General features: G+C 45.2%; 1 long non-coding RNA gene across 1 annotated transcript in view; it reads right to left on the bottom strand.

Annotated features, from left to right (window-relative positions):
- Window positions 1-3,551: 3,551 nt before the first annotated feature.
- Window positions 3,552-9,509, bottom strand: part of LOC140634659 (uncharacterized) — a 70,025-nt gene continuing 64,067 nt past the window's right edge. Inside the window, exons 3-4 of the long non-coding RNA XR_012032061.1 lie at window positions 7,199-7,315; window positions 3,552-3,745 (exon numbers count right to left, since the gene is read on the bottom strand). This is a non-coding gene — a long non-coding RNA (uncharacterized lncRNA). The remainder of the gene's footprint in view (window positions 3,746-7,198; window positions 7,316-9,509) is intronic.

Genomic DNA, 9,509 nt, shown 5'->3' with positions numbered 1-9,509 from the left:
TGGTCTCGGTCTCCCAGCCCAGATGGCCAGGAATGCTACGAGGCAGAGAACTCAGCTCCCGGTGGAGAGCTGCGCACTTGGCACTGCTTAAATCATGACCACTCACGCCCACTTGGACAGGTTGGCCTCCCCATCTGAAGGGCAGGGGGTAGGCGAGGGCCCTGGAGAGGGACTTCTCATTGAGAGACAGTGAAACGGCTGTGCTGGTTCTTTCTCAGCCCTGCTAGGAATGCCCACGGCCCAGGAGGGGGCTGAACAGGCAGGAACACCTGCAAAAAGCAAACGGGGCAAGGATTTCAAGATCTGATGCTCATGGAAATCAGCCACCAAGTGGGCATTCATTTTAAATGATTTTTATAAGAGGAGGAAAAAGCAACTGTCTATAGTTCTATTTAAACAATAATCAAAAAGGAGAACTAAGCTAACAGATACTATTGTTCTTATGTTTCATGGGATAACAGCATTGTGTACATGGCGACTTCATTTCGAGGCTTTTGATGAAAAATAATTACTCTAGCTGCCATTCCCAGTCCCAGCTCATCCACAATGAATACAGACTGGGTTTACCTGTGCCCCTTAATTTCCCTTTCAGTGAAAATGGTTTCACCATTTTTAAGATATTGGACAAATATTCTGACTATAGTTCTCACTGTTTTTAAGGGCCCGAATGCTCTGCTTGGCTTCTTCTCATCCAGTCTTAAATACCTCCAACCCAAGGAGCCTTAGCCAGTATGGTTAGTGACATGTGTCCCCAAAGGGAAGCCTGTCACTTTTACCGGAATTTCCCTGGAAAAGTCCTGCGTGACGCTATTCCTGGGTTCCACTCCCAGATCCTGGGCAGACTCTCATGCCCAGTTAATTGTCCAGAGTCCCAGCAAGTAGACTATTACAGCCCTCACCGAGTGGACATCCTGATTTCACAGGTGTACATAGCCTTTCAGACCTACTCAGTAGCTCTTACGACATCAGAACTGAAGGTCCGCAGAGAACTTTGAGAAAGAAGCAAACAAGTCCACTGAGTCAGTAAGTGTTTGGTTTGGTTTTTCCTGAGACCGGACCTGCCCAGCTTGAACCTTTTTCTCTCCAGCCCTCTCACTTCACACTAGATACCTGTCTGGTTGAGAGGCCTTCCTGACCAAGTGGTCTTGTCAGGGTTTTAGATAAATAAAATAGGAGATCTGCTTTCTACTCATCCAAGCTAAAAGGCTATTAGGTGTGTGTGATGGTTCAGTTTATGTGTCAACCCATGAGGTGCCCAGGTATTTGGTTAAATGTTATTTCTGAGTGAGTCTTGTGTCTGTCAGGATATTTTTGAATAAGACTAACATCTGAATCAGTAGAATGACTCCCAATGTGGGCAGGCTTCACAGACTCCACTGAAGGCCTGAATAGAATAAAAATCTATAAGCCCAAAAGAATTCTTTCTCTCTACCTGTCACCAAGCTGGGACATCAGTCTTTTCCTGTCTCTAGACTTGAACTTAGACTTAGACTTACACTCTCAGCTCTCCTGGGGCTGGAATTCTTGGCCTCTGTAGTCATGAGAACCAATTCTTTAAAATCTGTTTGTTTGATTGATGACTGATTGATTGATTGTTACACTCACATCCTGAAATACACTTTCCAAAGCTTCCTCTAGACAAGTAGTTCAAACAAATGCCTGTAGACAAACCCGGATGAGCGTAGCAACCAGAGAGGATGTCAAGTCTAGGGTTTCCACCCAATCTCCTCTCCCACTGACCTCTGCTATGTTGGATTGAGGGCACCATTGTTGCCAGATATTTCTATTTTTTAAGAGAAATAAAAAATCTGGATGTTCTTTTCAGTGTTGGCAACTACCTTGAAATATTTCAAAACCTTGCCTGAGCCAATCATCCCAATCTATGGGTGGATCCAGGCCCTGGCTGCTGGCATGCGGTCCTCAAGCAGGAGTGGGGAAATCTTTCTGAATTGAAGGAAGGGGAATGCTTAGAAATGTTTCCTCGGGCGCCTGGGTGGCTCAGTGGGTTAAGTGTCCCTCTCTTGATTTCAGCCGAGGTGATGATCTCAAGGTTGTAATATCATGCCCCATGTCAGGCTCAGTGCTGGGTGGGGAGCCTGCCTAAGATTCTCTCTCCTCTCTCCTCTCCCCGCTGCCCCAAAAAAAAGAAAGAAAGAAAGAAAGAAAGAAAGAAAGAAAGAAAGAAAGAAAGAAAAAGAAATATTTCTCTATTTCTAAAATTGGAGCCACAGCTACAACTGCTGTAGGACCACCTTAATTCCTACATTGATTGTTTATCTCAGGCTTCTGTACAGAGCCGCTCGCCCGCATGTTGACATTATCCCACAAGACCCCTGAGAACAGGAAAGAGAACAAGCTTTATAATCTCCATTTCTATTTTTTAATGGACTTAAAGACTCCTCAGATGGAGTGCCCCATAGAAACATGATAGAAAAAGTTGCCCAATTTCAACTAAATTCCAGATCTCATACTCTCCCCCAAAATGTAAACATCACATTAATCATTCCCGATGCGTATGATTCCTTCTACTCTTCCCCCCACACCCTGACATTTGGTTTAAAATGCTATGAATGCTGGGTGAGCAACAGACATAAATATTAATTTCAGGAACACCCCCATGGATACTTAAAAACATTTTTCCCGTGACTTATTTGATCTTTTTTTTGTTTCTGTTTCTCGCTTTGGCCATTACACATTTTTCTTTTAAACTAAGTGGTGCTCTTTAAAGATATCTTCCCTATTCTTCAGCCCCCAAAGAATTTCCTCTCCCATTAAGCTGTGCCTCCTGGTGCCCCCAAGGAGCCGAGCAAGGTATAAAGGAAAACCCAGATGGCTCCAGAGATGTTTATTATAGGGCCCTCCATTGTATTCAAATTAATGGCACCACATTAGCATGGGCTGCCCTTTGGTGCTCATTTGTTCCTGCACTCCAGGGGTTAAAGGAGCCGCCTGCTCTCCAGATGTTCAGTAGCTCTTATAAATGAAAGATTAGCGATTTTTTGCTGCCGCTGCTACTTCCTCTCTTCCCTTTTAAAGCTGATATTTTCCTTAGGAACTTGCTTAGTGTCTGAGTCAGAAGAATCTCCTCCCTGAGGTATATCAATCAATAGCATGCACAAGAAGAAGGGCAAAATGTAGGGGAGGTAGACATGGTCTGTATTAATTTGTTGACTGCAACACCCTTCCAGTTACTGATGTATGCATCCTGTGGTTTTGCTCCACCCTTTGAAATGTGGATCAAAGGCATGTGACATTTTTCTCCACTAAAAATGAAAACAAAAACAAAAACAAAAAACTCTCTCTCTCCCGTCTCTCCCTCCCCCTCTGTGTTTGCGAGAACATCTTTTGTTAGTGCTATGACAGGAATATCAACTTCATTTTCAAATCTGGCCTATCTTCCCTCTAAGCAAGAGGCCTAAGTGTCTGAAATATGAGTGTATCTAACTCAAAGCTACCACCAGCAAGGTCTTCCCAGGAGAGAAATGAGAGAAGTATCCAACATGGATTCCAATAAATGAATGCCAGTTTAACATCTACCATGCTTGCCTTTTGTATCCAGAGACACTCCCAGGTTCCTGCTGTTCCAAGAGCTGTTCAAGCATTGAGTAAGTAGCGTTCCAATGAGACGAAAACTTCTGCCCGGCTGGTGTTTAACAAGCTGTTTTCTTGCTGCAACTCAGTCAGGATTTCTCCAACCTTAGCAGGATTACCGCATTTTGCGTCTTCTCCTAACACGTTCCCAATGCTTCTTTCACCAAGTGGGAAAAAAAAGAGATTGTCCTGAATAGAAAGGGAAAGCCTGATGGAAAGCCACCTTTCTGACAATGGAGAAGAAAGTAACGGAGAAGCTGAGGGGGAGCGACTGGCCCTCAAGGGAAGGCATCTGTGATGGAATCATGGCCCAGAATATTCAACATGCCCCTCGTCCAAGGTGGAAAGTATGGAAGACACTTGGAGATGGCAGTAACCTCACGTCTTAGTATAAACATAGACCCATCTGCAGAACGAGAGCCTTAGTCATATACATATGAAAGACTGTTCTTGAATGGAGACTAGAGATAAAAATAATTTATAATACACACATAAGATCCACATCTTCAAAGGTGCCCGCTCGGAATGAATCTCTTGGGCCACCATAGGAAGGAAAATCTTTCTCCTTCTCCCCTCCTACTTTCAACAACTGGGACCTGAGAACCAAACTTTTAAAAGACAGATTCACAAGAGGAAATAATAGTTTAATTAGGCTAGACTCAAGGAAGCAGCCAGATGATTGAGATTTACACACCACCCCAGGCTAAACAAAGGACAAGGGAGGGGGGCCTCTGGTCCTAGCAGGTGGGTCATAAGCAGAGAAGGGGAGAAGATGTGTGGTAAATAAAGGTTGTCTGTTACAAAAATGTGAGTCCCTGGGTGGTAAGAGTTGTCTCCAAGGGGTAACTTTCTGAGATATCTTTATAAATGGAAATTTCCTTTATACCTATAAGTTTCCTTTACAAACAGGGAAATTTATACTTTATTTTTAGGTAGTTAGGGAAAGTGAAGAGTTTTTCTCTCACCAGACCTCTCAAAAACAGGATGGTTTTTAAGTGCCTTTAGCTCCAAATAATCCTCAGGCCATAGTGACATAATGTGGGGTGGCATATCCAGTACCCTTTACCCACATTGTCACTAGCGAGGTCATTACATTGCCCAGAGGGGAAGGTTTGTGCTTTCCTCTAAACACATTCCTGCCAGCCAGCAAGAGGCACAGCTGCAGTGCAGAAGTAGGTGGGAGGAAGATCAAGCCAGGGAGAGAAAGTGATGAAGGGAGGGGCAGGAGTCCAGGAGGAAGGACACCAAACCATGGGACAGGGAGCCTCTGCTTCTCCCTCACCTGAGAAGGTCCTCCAGGCAAGGTTCATCAGCAGAGGGCTCTCCCACCAGCCCCCTCTGGCATGGCTAGGCGTGGTGCATGTGCCTGGCTGGTGGGCATTCAGTTGATCGACCCAGTGAAGTGGGTCTTGGAGGTTAAGCTGACGGAGAAGACTTAAAGGAAGCCAAGAGGAAGTGATGTGATAGAAGCCAGAGAAAATGGTCCTATCAAGGACAGATAGGAAAGTCAAAAATAAAGGGCCCCCTACAAAGATCTCAGAAAGAAGATTGCCTTCAACTGAAGAAGAGTTGAAGAGTTCAACTGAAAAACAACCCATAAGAAGTTAGAACAGAGACAAATTCACTTAAAGAAACAGAATCGCATCCAGCAAGCACAGTGATTAAGTATATGAATATACCTACAGAAAGAGTGGAGAAAGCAAAAAGAGGTTGTTTGGCAAGAGAAATCTCAAAAGAAGTAACTCAGCCAAGAAAGGGATGCAAGTGTTTATAAGAGAACAAATGGGAATTCCAAGAAAGAAGAGACCCAAAACTGAGTCTGCCTGCTTCAGTAAGGAGGATGAGTGAAGGAGTCTTCACCTAGGAGATGTGAGAGGTCTGGCTCCCCTCCGGGCCCCTAGCACCCTTCACTCCCTTAACCTGCCTGCACTGGCACATGAACCCAGGGGCCCCCGGAAGTTTTTGTGGAGATGATGCCACCTTGTTCTGTGATTGCAGGTGTGGTGGCCCCTAGTCTATGTCCAAGGTGGAGAAAGTATAAAATGATGGTCAGGATTCAACGGTATCCCATTCGAACCCATTCCCTTACTGCCAGGGATGCTAGAGCATCTCATAGCAGCAGGCAAGGCCTAGTGTTCACCTCTCCATTTGACAGCCAAGCAGTTAATATTGCTAGCACCTGACAGGGTCATTTCCTTTCCAGCACTTCCAACCCTCTACCACCACCACACTCCCACACTCCAGTAGTGGGAATTAACCTGACCCTTACCACTTGCTTCCCGGGTAACCTAGTATAAACAATTGGATAACCAGATTTTGTATTTTATTTTTGCTTTGGTCCTAGAATTCTTACAGCCTGTTCTTCCTAGCAGGAAGGAGATGCAAGTTTTATAACCAAACTTACAAGTTTGAGTGTAGATGTGCCAGTGGATTGATTTCCTTCCCTTCTCTGGTGCGAATAAAAAATAACAGATGGGGAAGGATGGAGAAATGTCATGAAATATCCAGTTCAGCCTGTAGAAGCACACTGCCTGAAGAGGCTTTGCTCTACCAGTGGTCCAGATTCCTAGCAGATACTCCAGAAAAGAGTGAATTCATTTAGTTCAAGCTACCAACACCTGCCTATATGGCTTTATCTACCTGCCAGACCCTAAATAGTCTCACTCCCAGGGTGCCCATTCTGTTCCAGGAAGAAGTACCATAGCTAAGAAACCAAGTGAAGCATATGTTTATTCCCTCCACAAAGTTACTCTGCCCACAGAAGGACTTCAGAAACGTCGGGCACAGAACTGCCCTCAATGGGACATGGAGAGTCTATGGACCCAGTTCAACTATTCAATAATACAGTGGCTGATTTTATAAAGACAATGTATACCAATCCTAATAGTACCTTCCAGACAAATGGATTCTTACACTTAATGATGAAGACAGACTGAATTTATAAAAACTGAAAAGATAGGATGAAGGAGAGCCCCTCCAACATGACAGCATGTAATCTTAGCTTCTCTGCCTTCCACATTCTCCCTCAGCCCAGGGGTAGGTCCTGTCGGCATAAAACAATTAGCACCTGTCATCCCCTATGTGTAGCAATTTAGCAATTACTTCAGGACAGGTATACAACTTAAGTTTATCTAGTTGATGCCTGGGATTTAGTTCCATGGTCTTGACATGCACACCCTCAAAATAAAAAAGAGAGAGAGAAGAAAAACCTCACTTGAGTGTACACCCATGCACAGTCTTGTCTCTTCCTAGGCCCTCCGCTCTTTCTTTATGGACAGGGAGGAATATAGCCACTCCACTGGCATTGGGAGCCGTTTCTTGACCATGAGAGGAGCTGGTCTTAAAATGAAGTAGATAATTTTGTGGATGGAGCAGAAAGAAAGAAAGACGTGGGTCCTGATTTATACTACTGGGCCATTGGAGACACCTGAAGGCACCCTAACTTAGAGACTGTACAAATACAGGAGCCAAAAAGGTTCATTCGATGGTGAAACCATGAGAAATTGGAGTTTCTGTCCCTCAGGACCAAAAACATCCCTACTGATACCCAGGAGATAAGTTAGAACCCTGTATTTCAGCCTCATATGAGAGGGAAACACTTACATACCTTCTAATTTAGCTCCATATTTGGGGAGGAAGACAGGCAGCGAGAAGAGAAAATTGGCAAAGTCATAAGGGCCGTCCAGCCACCAGTTCCTCTTCAGCTTTCTTTCTTCTCATGAAACTGGGGAAACAGTAGTGTGGTGATGAGGAGGGGGAGGAGAGACTGGGAGGGAGGAACCGGGGAAGGTGCCAACTGGATTGTGCTAGCATCATCTGTGGGCTGCCCTGGAGCTTTCCATATGGGCATAAACTGATTACATGAAGCACTTTCTGGAATCGCCTTCACTCTTCTGGGCCACATACTCAAAAGTGTAAATATTCGTGTCTAAAACTGGGTTTAACGTGCTTTCACAAATAAATTTGAAATGTAAGTAGCTTTGTTATTTGCACCATCAGAAACTTCAAGCATTTGTTTCCCAAAAGAGGTCTCTGTCCTGTCCAGGTCACGGGAGCAAGCTGGCCCATCTCAATATCTTCCCTGCCCAAGTGCAGAGGAACACGGAAGGGTAGTCAAAACCGTCGGCACTGCTGGCCCAGACTTCACACGAGCAGGATAATAAACCTCCATCCAAGCAAGAAAAACTTGGTTTGCTTTATTTCCCTGCCTCTTCGTCACCATGGTCAAATCTTCGAGCCACGACGCCTTTCAAATAAATACCCTCTAAGGGCTTCAACTTTGCTTCCCCCTCAGTGATCACGAGGGTAGTGATTTCATACTCTGTCTCAATTAGACACCGTGACATTATTTCCCCTTTATTATTATCGACACCTAAGTGAACCGATCTTCAAACAAATTGCTTTTCTTTTCCAGCCAGGACGTGGGAAATCCATCTGTCACTTAGCACAAGTAGAAACTGGAATGAAACAGGGTGGCTGCCCAAAGGCATAAAGAAATTTGTGAGAAAATTGGAAGGCGACAAGGTTTTTGAGACAAAGTGAGGAAACGGCATCTGTGTGGGCCAAGAGTCACCCCCAAAGTCGGGAGATGCAAAGAAAGACAGAGGGAGAAGGAGCAAGAGGAGGAGGAGGAGAAACACAGGAAAGAGACAGAAAGTAGAGAGGTGGAAAATGAATCACTCCTGTCCCCACGATGGGCTGACGAGCTCGGACACAGATCCGAATAGCTGCGAGCCATCCTTTCATGTTCTCGGTCAAGTCACCTCTGGACTAAAACACGAGATTTTTGCCCTTTAGGAGGAAGCTTGGCCTTGCTCTTTTTTCTGCCACTAGACAGAAAGTCAGCAAAACCCTTATTGACACAGGAATTAAGTTATCATGATTTTGGAGAACTTTAAAATGGCCTAGGAGAATACTCAGTGCTGAACTCCGACTTTTTTCTAATCCTCTCCGTCTCCTTCCTGTATTGGCATTTTCTTGGCTTCCCTGTCCCTTGTTCCTTCCCTTTTGTTTCTTCTGTCCCCATCCAGAGTGTGGCAGCCACCTGCAGCCTCCCCCACATCTCACTCTACCCGGGCCAGTGCCTGCGCTGACCAGAGGACAGTGGGCAGGGAAGGCGTGTGTCACACACACACACACACACACACACACATATACATACACCATCACGTACACAAAGACATCTGACATGCACACACATCACGTACGCACATACCCCACACACCTATCACATACACACACGTACCACACATACACACATACCACATACATACAAACCATACACACATGACCACATTACGCCATCATGTACACACACATCACACACACACACCACGGAGATACTCCCCACATACACATCACCATATACATACACACCACACATCATACACCACACATCACACACACACCATACCACATATGAGCAAAACATACGCACCACCCATACACATACACACATTACACACACACCACACATCATACCACATACACACACCACACACGCCACACACCACATATACATACCACACACGCCACACACACCACCACATACACATATACCACACCACATACATACATACATCAAACACACCACACACAAAAAACATACATACAAACCATACACACACTAGACCATACTACATACACACATACATATAGACCACACACACGACACATCCCACCCACCCAACTCCCCCTCATATCTCACTTTTCCCTGCCCTCAACCCAACCTGCTGCAGTAGACAAGGACAGAGATCTTCTGCCAACGTCAGAGAAGGGGGAACAGGGAGCCCTCCTACCAAGTTGCCTTCAAGCCAGAGCCCGCAGCTGTGCATGAAGCAATAAGAGTGGCAGCTCCCCTGTGTGGTGTGGATCCCAGGGCATACACACACTCTCCCCCTGCCTTGCATACTTCCCCA

This window comes from Canis lupus, chromosome 6 (genome assembly GCF_048164855.1).
Source record: "Canis lupus baileyi chromosome 6, mCanLup2.hap1, whole genome shotgun sequence".
Lineage (NCBI taxonomy): Eukaryota > Metazoa > Chordata > Mammalia > Carnivora > Canidae > Canis > Canis lupus.
This window is presented reverse-complemented; position numbering and strand designations above follow the sequence as displayed.